The sequence below is a fragment of the Pristis pectinata genome, chromosome 10 (assembly GCF_009764475.1).
Source record: "Pristis pectinata isolate sPriPec2 chromosome 10, sPriPec2.1.pri, whole genome shotgun sequence".
Classification (NCBI taxonomy): Eukaryota; Metazoa; Chordata; class Chondrichthyes; order Rhinopristiformes; family Pristidae; genus Pristis; species Pristis pectinata.
Window position 1 is genome coordinate 52,343,960 of NC_067414.1, and position 13,638 is coordinate 52,357,597.

Below are 13,638 nucleotides of genomic sequence, written 5' to 3' on the forward strand. Positions count from 1 at the left end.
GAGGTACAGTGAAAAACTTGCCTTGCATACGATCCATACAGATCAATTCATTAGAACAGTGCATTGAGGTAGTACAAGGTAAAACAATAGCAGAATGCAGAGTGAAGTGTTATAGTTACAGAGAAAGTGCAGTGCAGGTAGACGATAAGGTGCAAGGTCACAACAAGGTAGATTGTGAGGTCAAGAGTCCATCTTATTGTACTAGGGAACTGTTCAATAGTCTTATGACAGTGGGACAGAAGCTGTCCCTGAGCCTGGTGATACATGCTTTCAGGCTTTTCAGACTTCTGCCCCATCCATTCCAAGGAGGCAATCAAGGTTCTGAGAATCACTCAACCTCTAAGGGAGGGGGAGCCAAACATGGATTGGACAACTGAAACAAGAAGAAAGGTTGTTTAATCTATAATGCCATGTTGTATGGTTTCCTAGTAATGGCAGTCACCCCAACAAATGTAGGACTTGCTGAGTTTGGGAATATTTCAAAGCACAGCCCAACCTCCCCCTTCTAAATTACTGTTTCAATTAACCAGAATGAACAGGATAAATACCCACTGGCTACCACCAGGCAATATTTCAGTGATTCTAATCCCCTCCCAGCCAAAATTGTCACAACATTGTGCAGACCTGATTGCAGAATTTCCTTGTGCGTCTCTGAATAAGTTGAGTGGATGGGTACCCCTTCATTTCAGCAGCCCAAAACAACTGAGCAGGGTTCTTATAATTACTCATCATTCATCCTTGTTACAGTCAGGAATGCCTTATAAGAAATAGAAAAGACCATTTAAAAGGGAAGGTGATAAATATTTGAACAATGTGGTGTTAAAAGATTATGAAGAAATGAAAGGGAATTGAGACCAATCAGAGGCCCAGTGATAACAGGGTAGATGGAATTCTCTGCCCCAGAGAGCTGTGAATGCAGAGCCCTTAGTCTAAAAATGGGCTGAGACAGATTTTCAAACCAAGAGTATTAGGGGATTTAGTCAGGAAAATGAAATTGAGGTAAAGGATCAGATCAAACATTAAGTTACTGAATGATCTGGGGGATTCTTGTTCCTGTTTCTTAAATTCTTATAATGGATTTTAGCTTTTCAGGCCTCAATGACTTTCTGATAGGTTTTCTGAGCAGATGAAGTTAGCCCTTATTGACTTTTATATAAAGGTGCCAAAATAAAAACAGAAAATGCTGGAAATACTTAGCAGGTCAGGCCACATCTGTGGACTTCTGATGAAGGGTCTTCAACCTGAAATGTTAACTCTTTTTCTCTTCCTACAGATGCAACCTGACCTGCTGAGTACTTCCAGAATTTTCTGCTTTTGTTTTAGACTTCCAGCATCTGCAGGTTTTTAGTATTCATATACTGATGCCAGTTTACTTAGACACCATAACAAACATGTTTCCTTCTTTCTTTGTGGTTTCCTTACATGGGGTACAGGGTATTCACCTGTCTGGGTTCAGGTGAACACTCAGCAAAACACACAGCATAGTAGATGATGCAAGCAGAACTCAAATCAGAGGAATAGCAATGAAGTTTGAGGCAAATCACTGCTCTGCTAAAGAGCTCTAAACTTGGTCTACTTTGAGAAGCACTTATTAATGATCAAAATACTACATGAATCCTTTTAATAATATTCTGAGGACCACAAGTTGTTAAGACTTTGCAGAACTCCAAATTCCTATGGCAGTGCTGTCAAAATGATAAACCTGCAGTCCACCAGGAAGTGAATGGTAACCCCAGGGACATTAACTGGCCAGCCCTCAGGGACAGGAATCCCAAGTCTAGATACAGCCCCAGTAGGCTAAATCATCATGTTGAGAGAACCCAGTTAGTGAGATTCACAATCCTCAATGTGGTCTCATGTTGTTCACTGTGAAAGAATGCCCATCAGCCAAAATATGGCAGAATAAAACACTGGCAAGACAGCTGCTTCTTATGGTAATATCCATCAAACTTTGGACTTTAGCCCTCTGATCGATTAAGTGAAGTGCACATTACAAGTTTATGGCTTGATTCCAAAGTGTAGCTGAGTAAGCAGGCCCTTCTGTATTCTGTAAAATATCTAAACTATAGCAGTAATGATGTGGAGTAAATGCAATATCACTTCAGTGGCACGTCAATTTGTTTCTTTGTAAGAAAAACTTTAACACCTCATTTTGACAATGCTATGTGTTGTGGGTTTAACTGTGAAAGGGTCATTACCACAATTATATCTTGAGATCCTCAATCACTTTTTTAAGGTTAAATTGTTTACTTCTGATAGATTTCAATTAAGTCGTGGCATTGCCATACTGCATGTAATCAAAATCTGAAATTTATTACACCACAATAAATCCATGGGTTTTGAAGCTTAACATTGAAAACCTTTCTTATACTAAATCTTCCAGTGAAAATGTAACTTGCTTCTAAAATGAGCATCACCTGAACTGTGAGCTCACTTTTTCAGTGTTGATGAAGCAGTCAACAGAATCTGAATGTGGCCCAGGTGCATCAGTAGTCCACCACTGGACCGGAAAGTCAACCTTGCTGTGTGTAAATAGTTGGAATCAATTTCACAGTTCCAAAGATTCCATCCCTTCCCCTGGTTGTGGTCAGACACATAGGGCTGGAGATTTAAACGTGTGCAAAGGGTGGGGAACATACAGTGCATACTTGTAGCTGTTGTAATATATAGCATTTATTGTGTGTTTATGTCTGGATATCACAAGGTGCTTTACGGCCAGTGATGTGGTTTTGAAGTGTTGTCTCTCTTGTTAAGTGGCTGCCAATTTGTACAGAGCAAATCTCTCACAAAGTAGCATGGTAATGAAAGACCTGTTATGGAACTGTTCATCAAGAGATAAATATTGATCAAGAAATTCGGGATCTTCTAAATTGTGCCAAGGAGTCACTTGATAAGATAGACAAAAACTGGTTTAACATCTCCTCAAAATGGCAACACCTTCAACAGTGCAGCATTTTCTAATTCCGTCTACATGTTTGTGCCCGGTTCACAGAACTTTACTACTGAACCTGTTTGTGCTATCAAGTGAGCACAACAGATGCAAATTGTGGTAATAGATACAAGAGTCTCTGTTGCCACTCAAAAGGAACAAGTTCTTCATGAGGGGAGATGCTTCAGACACCAAGAAAACACTTATCGCACTCCACCCCCAACTCCCAAAATCCTCCTCCACCAAGCAGTAAGTCCACGATCAGTGGGAAGAATTTGCAAAGGAGGTAAGTCCCAGAATCGTAGCTCTCCAGACCTGCCAAAAGAAGTACAATGATCTTGACCGTATTTGTCACTACTGATCTCCTTCTCTTTGCTCTCATCTCCACCTTTTCACATGCAAGATTAAGAACACCTTCTCTCTCACTTCCATTCACACCCTCATAATCATTGTACTGCACTTCATTGTAAATCCATCTCCTCTTGGTCACACGCTAACTCTTTTGTATCCCCCATGTGCCTGCACCTCCTATCTGACATACTGGTTGTCAGTTTTTCCACCATGGCAGGTACATTCTCAAAAGACCTCTGAGACAACACAAACACTCTCTCCGTTTCCCTGCAGTTCATGGTTTCCTGCATCTCTAGACAACATGCTGGGACTGGAAGAGGCAGGGGGTGACCTAAACTCTCTCTCCCACATCCAATAAAATACGCTGGCCATTGTGGACAAGGATAGGGGCATGCACAATATGACCTTCAATGCTGGATGAGATCTTGTATAAGGATTTCTTTGTGCCTTATCCTATTCCCCCTTCTCACTGCCATATTACCTGAAGCACCCTGTATGTCAAACTGCTGATGCTTTCTTCAGACTCTCTCTCTCATTGATCTCCCTTCGCATTAATTTAATGCTGAAGATAGGGATATCTCCATCAATTCAGAAAGGTAAGATCAATCTTCCTGGTGAGTCAGAGTCATCAAACAGACACCAGCTCAGAGACCGGCAGCATGTGTATTTTAGAAACTCGGCAGGAGGATGTGTCTTCCCATGTTGTATCTTCAGGCCTAGGTCACTGAGATAGGTTGCCTGGTCACTAGAGGGTGACTTTTCATACTAACTCTGCTGCAGAGTACATTGATGAGCATATGAGTATGGTCTAGAATGGATCTAGCTACAAAGCATGGAAACCATTGTGCCAATCGTGGACCAAGTGATAAGTTCTATCAACAAGATAGTGGCATTCAGCATCTTGAAGACTCTGCTGTAAGAAGAAACCATCTTGGGTTTGGGAGACCCTGTTGAATTGAGCTTTCTTGCCACTCCTTCCACCCAGCTCCAAAAGCAGCCACACCAGCTTATTTATTCAAACAGCTTCAATAGTGAAAGACCAGATTAATATCTTAGGTGCAGTAGCATGGTGGTTAAGTGACTGGACTAAAGCAGCAGAGACGATAGTTCAAATTCCATCATGGCAGCTAGGGAGTTTAAATATGAGTCATTAAATAAACCTATAATTACAAGAAGCTGTAGGATTGTTATAAAAACCCATTATAGAAGAAAATCTGCCAGCTTTACTCAGTTTTGTCTATATGTGACTCTAGTCTCACCAGTGTGGTCAACTCTTAACTCCCTCATCAGTTCAGCAGCAATTAGAAGTAATACATGTTAGCACTTCCAATGGTAACCACATCCCATGAAGGAATAAATAAAAACAAAGCAGAGCTTCTTACTGAAATCATAAACTCATTTTCAAGTAAGTAAAGATAAGAGCAAACTTAAATAGATAAACAGCACAGGATATATTTTAAAAGTTTTATTTCATGGACACTGTCTTGGATGGGCAACTAGTTTCACATGTATCCCTCTAATATGCACTGAGATCATTTTGTTCACTACAGTGATCAATCCTGTTATTCTGGAACTGCCTCCCCAAGCCTCTCCTTTTCTGCAATGCCCTCTTAACTCAACTTTCCAACCAAACTTTTAGTTGCTCCTCTATATTTACAATGTCCACCATTTGCACCATTCATCCTTTTTGAAAGATCAGGTAATTCAGGGGAATGGGGAACCGGCATAGAAGAGTAGTTGAGCCTGGGGCAAACCAGCCCTGATGATATTGAATAGTGGGGCAAGCTTAAGGAGCCTGGTGGCCTACATCTGCTCCTATTTTCTTGTGTTCTTTTGATTAAGAAGGCAGTCATCTGTATCAGGCAAATGATACTAAACTTTTAACATTCAAATATATATCCATTACAAAGGTGTTGCTTCTAACATATTTATATAATGCTGACTACTTTGCGCAGTTCACTGAATATTCACAGATTTAAAAAGCCATACCAATTTCAAACAGGCTGTGTCTTTAAGCCATTTCAATTAGGAGTTCCAATTGCCAACTTAAGGGCTCAAAACTTGAGAAGAGTGACTGGATAGCACTCTGTGCCTTTAAAAATACAAAGGGCAAAATGTCCCTTCACTGGTCAGGAATCTGTCCAATGCACTTCCAGCCAGTTTCAAACAACCTACCAAGGGTATTAGCTGAATTTCAGGGAGTTAAAAATATTCCTGGCATCATGCTTCTAAGTTTGCAGCCCTTGCTATCACCAGCTTGATTCCTAACCCACATTTAAATTGAAACTATTTTATAACAATCATTTTTAACATTAATTTTCATCATTAAATATTTGGCATAAAACAAGCATGTGAATTATCCTGTTGTAGTAGGGCATATCGATAGTTCACTTTGACAGCAACCATGCTGAGAACTGCCTGATTCTAACTGTTAATTTTCAAAAAAACTAAAATAATCATTTCCTGTTCTTGCTCTGTGAAGTATTCTTACACAAAAGCTAAAATTCAACATATCCTTTTGGATTAAAGACCATTGATCTGAGAAGTTAACTGTGGTTTTCCCTCTCTGCTTGCTGCCTGTTTGCAGAGCATCACCAGCACTTTTTTGTGTTTAAAATGTCTTGGTTGTTTAAAGCTTTTGAGTAACTGTTGATCAAAACTTCTTGGTACATTGATAATCATGGCAGTTCTTTTCATTGAAATGTTTGAAATCAATTTTTCAAGTGGGCCACTGCTTTTAAAAATGCAAAAGCAATAAATGTATTGTTATCATGCTATCTCAAAAGGCAAAATTCCTAGCAGTATTGAAGCTTACAACAAGACTGCTTGTTTGCACAAAGATGGAAGTTAGTATTTTCTAGAATATTCTAACGTAAACTTTGTTGCAAAGTCAATACTTTTTTCTTATACTTATCTTTGTACATATTAGATTTATCAGAGTGTCTGGAAGGTATCTGAAATTTAATCACCATCTCAAAATGAAACAGGAGCAAGTTTTGTTTGGGTATATATTGGATCACCAGGGTAAGAGAATTAAACAGAATTTGCCCAATTCCACCCCACCCTCAACTCTTTTAAAATTTGGCATAAAATTCAGTGGACTCTTCCCTGCTCGGTATTCTTTCATGTGTCACTTGCAGACAATAAACTGTGTTCAAATGCTTCAAAAGAAAAAAATCGACATAAATTTCTGGTATAAAATTTATGGAATAAAATGAGATACTTGTTCACACTTTTTTTTACTCTGGCTCATTACTCCTTTTCTGTTTGTTTTAATTTGCTATGCTGCTGCTTATGCTTAAAAAGAGACATTGGTAACATAAGGTTAAATGTGATTGCACTTCACAGTGATTTAACTGTCAGTATCTTAACAATAATGTCCCTTTCAAAGTGGAGACAAAGAAATTTACATTTTTAATAAATTGCTCCCAGAACCCTCCCTGCAGAGTTTCCAAACATGGCTTGGACCACCTGTGTCTTGCTGGTAGTACATGTGCTAAAAAACAAGCCATCTCTTACTGTTTATAAAAGTTGATCTCAGCAAATGTGCACAAGAATAACACGATCAGACTAATTTCAATTTCAGTAGCAATACAGATTTTTTTCCTTATGAATTCAGCTTCTGCTAATGAAAATATTCGATTTACTTTTAAAAATTAAACAAAAAATTAAAGTTCTGTCTTGGAGTCCCAGCATAGTATGCCACGTACTCTTACCCATAACCATCAAACACTTAGCTACAGGTTTCAGCTGTGCCATTGAGCTGAAGCCAAAAATTTTTCCACAGGAAGCTGAAGAAAATTACATGCCACATTGGGCCATTCTCATGTAATTTCCTAGTGTCTAATTATGCTGCAGAATTGGCAGAGGTCTGGCTCAGATTGTCTAGCCTCTCAGTCATTAGCGATGGCAGGAAACAAAATGGGAAAATAATGTAAGTATTTGAAATCTTGCACTGGCTTCAATGCATGATTTATCTCTTGTAGCTAATTTGTGCTTTTCTCGGGATTCTGTACCATTCTATAACTGAGAAGTCCGTGATCCAGACGAATGACCTGGCTTGTCATATTTTCGGTAATTCTTCCAGTCTGGTCATCAACTCATGTAGTAATAACCTGACTCACTGTTGTCTAATCGTTGGCTGCAAATTATATGAGTATCACATAAAGTACATGATTAAAAGACATCAGTATGGTCCTCAGTATCTCTGCAATCTTTTTGTGCAATTTCTACTCCAATAACTCCACTCTTCTCTTTAAATGCTTTAAATAGTCTAGCCTTCAATCCCTGGGACATTACACTGGAATTTATCTCCTAAATCTTATTGTTTTACTACTTCTCCATAATCCAAAAGCCTTCTCCAACTCTTACCATTAATCAGATTCTCTCTTTTGTTGTGCCTACCACCAGGTTTAAAAATAACCTCATTAGTCACCAGGGAATACAGCAAAAGTGCAGTAACTATAATGAGAGTCAGCAAATCACAGAATCTTTCAAGCTTACTGAAGCTTAGTCTTTACATGGCAGCACTCTATCGTAGAGGGTCATGCTGTATTGTAAATATATCTGCTAACCCCTGCAAACCGAATTCTGCAAATCGTTACTGTCATTGAAAAGAAACCTGTGAGTTTTTATTGAGTGCTTGAGAAACTGTAAATGGTGCTGCTATAGAACGACTATCAATAGAATATGCAATTTGTGAACAAATGGTTTGTTATTTTATAAAAAGGTAAAGCTGATTTCTTACATGTTCAGCTTTTCTTCGAGTGTCGCGTCATACAGAAAATCAATGAAGAAAACAATACATGAAGATCTGACAAAACAATGCTGGAAAGGTTCAATCAACAAATAGATGAAGGATTTAACTGTGCTCAGCAGGCCAAGTTTCCTTTGATGATTAAGGAATGGAGGGCCAACTACGAACTTTGACTGAATAATTAACGATTAAAAAAGGACATGGCATCCACAAGATCTGCATTCGAGGGGAGATAAGTCAAGCTACTATTAACTTCCAAGAAGAATTCATATGATTCATGGAAAAAAGGTTGCAACAAGAACACATTTACAAATAAGATAAAACTGCACTTCATTGGAAATGCTTGGTGCCAAAGAACTTAGCATTCAAGACTGTAAGTGTACTGTGGGCTGCAAATGTGGTTAAGAGAGGGAAATGCAACCAGCTCACTTAAAGTCAAACTCTTGCCTGGCAAAGCAAAAAAAAAGCCCTCATTTAAAGGAATTGAAACCTCTAATTTGTCAGTACATTATTTCAGCCAGAAATTATGATGGTTGAACCTTGTCATTTGTAAAGAGTGGTTTTACATGATGTTTGTTCCTTGTTCCAGTGCACCTGCAATTAAAGGACTTACTAGAAAACACTGTGCTGCTGCTGGATAACACCCCTTCTCATCCTCACAAGCATTTTCTCACATCAGAGGACAGAAACATTTTATCAAAATTTTTACCACCAAATGTGACTTTTGCGAACCAACCCATAAACCAGATAGTGATTGTATCTGTTCAAAGGAAATGCCACTCTGGTTTGTTACAAAAGCACCTTAATCAGAGAGACCATTTGAAGTGTCTTTGGATGAAGGTCACCATCCTGGATGCAATTTATGAAGTGGGCAGAGTATTGCATGCTCTGAAACCAATCATACTCATCAGATCATGGAGCAAAATCAATCCAGATGTAAGCAGTGATAACAAGTTGAATGAGGAAAAAATTTCAGCAGCAGGCCGAGCAGAAATTGTGCAGAAAGTGGATGGAGGTAAAAGTGTTGAGGCAGAAAGCATCGAGGGATGCTGGACATTGATTCTGATGAATCAGTTGCTTTCTGACAATGTCATTCCACAGTGTGTACATGATGAGCCAACAATGTTGAGTTAAAGCGAAGGACAGGAGGAAAAACTAGTTCCCACAGTGTGGGATTTCTCACAACTCAGCCTGCATCAAGGCACTGCCTGATTATGTAGGAAAGTAAGATTCCACGTCCTTTATTGAAAATTTATTTCCATGTGCGACATATGTTGTAAAAAAAAGGCAAGCCAATTGATGAAACAAACATGACTACTTTAATTAATGATAAAATATGTTTTGTACATTGCTTTTGTTGCCTTTTAATGTGATTTGCTTTGGTTTCATTTTTTGCATTATCCATGTATGTGTTTCCTTCCTTTATGCAGGATAATTGAGAGTTAAATGTAATTTAGTGCACTCTTCTTCTCATCCTTTAATAATTCCTAATCCTTAAGTCACTTGTTAAAGGGATACTATTTGGATTCACTTTCCTCCATCAGTGCAGAAGGACTGTGGAGCATTCTTTTCAAATTTGTCTGCTAGCAGAAATTTGTTTCCACTTTGCATCTGCTTCCTGATGGCATGCAAGCTGTGATGTTTACCGGTGAGTCCAAAACAGACCCAATCTCAGTGCAGCCAGATGTCCTGCAAGGTTGCATCATCACTGCAATAATATTCTCAACCTATCTCATTGCATTGCAGCACCTCACCTGTAATAAGTTGCCTGCTGGTGTGGAGCTAATCCACAGGACAAATGGGAAAAGATTCTCCCTACATCCCTTCCACTCCAGAGCAAAGGTGACCCTGACTCCAGTCACTGAATTGCAGTCTGCAGCCAATGCTTGTGTTTGAGCACATTCAGAGGGTGAGCTCTAAGTCATCATCGACTCCTTCACTGAACATAGGTGAGGATTGGCCTAACTGCAAAACAAAGATCCTCTACCAATCTGCTCTCACTGTCCAAAAATAGCCTCCAACAATAAAAATCAACAGAAAATGTGGACCACTTCACGTATCTCCAGAGCTATGTCTCAAAGAACACAACCTTTGGCCTTCTGAAAAAAAAGATTGTTTCAATATCGAAATTGCAAATCAGGCACAAAGCTCATGGTCTACCAGGCAGCAGTGATCCCTGCTTGCCTATATATTTCTAACATTACCTGCTGATTTTTTGAATATTTTTAAGGCAGAGGTAGGTAGCTTCATGAGAAGCAAAGAGGTGAAAGATTACCATGGGTAAACGGGAATCAAAGTCAAAGTCGAGTTTATCATTATATGCAAAGTACGTTAATGCACAGGTGCAATAAAAAACTTACTTGCTGCAGCATCACAGGCATATAGCATCATATAAGTAGCATTTACAAGAAAAACATACAATAAGCATAAATTATACACAATTTTTACAAGAGAACACAATTAGAACAAAAATAACAAAATCCATTTTAGTGCAAAGTGGTCAATATGGTCATAGTGTTGCTAAACTCTAGTGATTAGGGTTTTGCCGGTTGGTTCAAGAACCAAATGGTTGAAGTAGCTGTTCTTGAACCTGGTGGTGTAGGACTTCAGGCTTCTGTACCTCCTGTGCCCAATGGTAGAAGTGAGAAGATGGCATGGCTTGGATGGTGGGGATCCTTGATGATACATGTTATCTTCTTGAGGCGGTGCCAATGATGGGGAGGGATGTGCCCGTGATGTATTGGGCAGATGTTGTGTGAAAAGGTTCTTTTGGAATCTTAAAAGATGGAGGGCTCTGGACGTAGGCTTCAGATTTTAAAAATAGTTTAATCACAAAGGCAAATGAGGGAAAGAATGAATGGGAACAGATGCACACTCGCACACGCACATGCAGGAGACCACGAATGTGAGGGGGAATCACAACGAGGATGAGATACACACACGCACACACATGCACACACACACACACACACACGCACACACATATGCATGCACGCACTCACGCACACACGCATGCACGCACGCGCACACACACACACACACACACACACACACACACACACACACACACACACACACACACAAATAAACAAGGTACAGCTAATCAAGGGATAAATACTTCAATGCCTGAATACTTTGACCCAAACAAGCATTGGCTCTAACACTGCCTGGAATCTGACTAAGACACTCCCAAACCACATGGTGGTGCACACTCTTACCAGTGATCTCTGCAGCGTTGTCTCACTATTCCTGGGGCAGTCGAGAGAGAGAGGGCCAGGGATTGCAACACTCTTTATAGTGCTGGGAGGCTGGGTGGAGCCTGGCCAGGTGATTTAGACAGGCCAATGGTTTGGAGGTCAAGGACAAAGGTGCCTGCCAAGGCCAATGGTCAGCCAGGTTCAGGAACAAAGGTGCTCTCCAAGTCCAATCCCTATGCCCACACCTGATGGGCGGGGTGGAGCCATAACTTGATTAACAGTGGTGTCACTTCCCATCCGAGGAGCAATGCTGTCTCCGACCAGAAGGGTCAGTGTTGTTACTGTCACATGACAGCCATGTGCTCTCCTACTACAGCAGCGTCCACTACTCTCTGCAGCATCTTACATTCCTGTGCATTGGAATTGCCGTACCAGACCATGACGCAACGAGTCAGGACACTTTCAACAATACATCTGTACCAGTTTGTTAGAGTGTTCGTTGACAAGCCAAACCTCCTAAGAAAGTAAAGACGCTGGCGCACTTTCCTTATGATTGCGGTTTTGTGCTGGGTCCAGGACAGGTCATCTGATATGTTAACACCTAGGAATTTAAAGCCGCACAGCTCTCTCCACCGCTCAGTCCCCAGTAGACTGGTGCATGTTCACCCTCCTTCCCCTTCCTGAAGTCAACTTAAACTGAAAACTCTTCAGTTTTGCTGAGGCTGAATGAGAGGTTGTTGTTGCGGCACCACTCAACCAGGTGTCCTATCTCACTCCAGTAAGCTGACTCATCACCACCCGTGATTCGTCCAACAACAGTGGTGTCGTCGGTGAATTTGAAGATGGCATTGGAGCTGTGCTTAACCACACAGTCATGTGTGTATGGAGAGTAGAGCAGGGGGCTAAGCACGCAGCCTTGAGATGCACCTGTGTTGATGGTCAGCGAGGATGAGATGTTGTTACCAATCCTCACTGATTGAGGTCTGCCGATGAGGAAGTTGAGTATCCAGTTGCAGAGGGAGGTACAAAGGCCCAGGTCCTGAAGCTTGATGATGAGTTTGGATGGGATGATTGTGTTGAACGCTGAGCTGTAGTCAATGAACAGCAGCCTGACGTACCAGTTCCTGTTGTCCAGATAGTTTAGAGCAGAGTGAAGAGCCAGGGAAATCGCATCTGCTGTTGACCTGTTGTGGTGGAGGGCAAATTGGAGTGGATCCAGGTTATCTCTGAGGCAGGAGTTGCTTTGTGCCATAACCAACCTCTTAGATCACTTCATTATGGTTGATGTAAGTGCCACTAGATGGCAGTCATTGAGGCAGGTCACAATGGTCTTCTTGGGCACCAGTACAATAGATGCCTTTTTGAAGTAGGTGGGAACCCCAGACCGCAGAAGCGAGAGGTTGAATATGTCCATAAATACTCCAGCCAGTTGGTCTGCACAGATCTTTAGTACTCAGGCAGGTATGCTGTCTGGACCAGACGCGTTTTGTGGATTCATCCTCTTGAAGGATGCCTGGACGTTGGCCTCAGTGACTGAAGTTACAGAGTCATATGGAGATGTGGGGGCTCATGTGGGTGTGTCATGGTTCTCCCTATCAAAGTGTGCATAAAAGGCTGTAGTAAAGGTTACAATCATATTATATCATACATCACAGAAACGGGCCTTTTCAGCCCACCTCATCCATGCCAACTGTGATCCCTATCTACGCTCATCCCAGTTGCCAGTATCAGGCTTGTGTCTCCCTATCCATTTCCTGAAAATGTACTGGTCCAAATGCCTCTTAAACATTGTAATTGTATGAACTTATTGAAGATGGAGCAGGCTCTAGATCTGCTGTCAAGCTGCTAATTCATTTGTTCATATGTAGAGCAGGTAGTGCAAAGCACTGGTCAGACCACCAACTCTGTCTCCACAAAATCTTCCAAAATCATTTGCAGGATAAATAACCCAAGGTTATCAACCTCTCCCGGCCAACATCCCCTGCAATAAGGCTCTAATTACACTCAGCTGGCTCCATTGGGCAGAGCACATCGTTCACATGCCCAACACTAAAGTCCTGAAATAGGCAGTCTCTTCCCAGCTTTGTCATGGTGAGAGATTAACAGATGAATGCTGGAAAGATTCAAAGATGTTCTCAAAGTTTCCTTAAAAAAGTGCAACATCTCCATTGTATCATAGGAATTCCTGGCCTGTGACCACTCAAAGTGGAGAAGCACAGCTCCATTCACTGGGAACACACAGAAGCTCAGTCTAAATGTTGGAAGGAGCACACCACTTCCTATATTGCCCATCTACCTGCCCCATCAGACGAATTCTGCCACACTGCCTGAGGCAGAGTCCACGGGTCCCACGTTGGCCTCAGTCACCTCAGAACTGGAATGCGAGCAGGTCTCCTTAATACTGG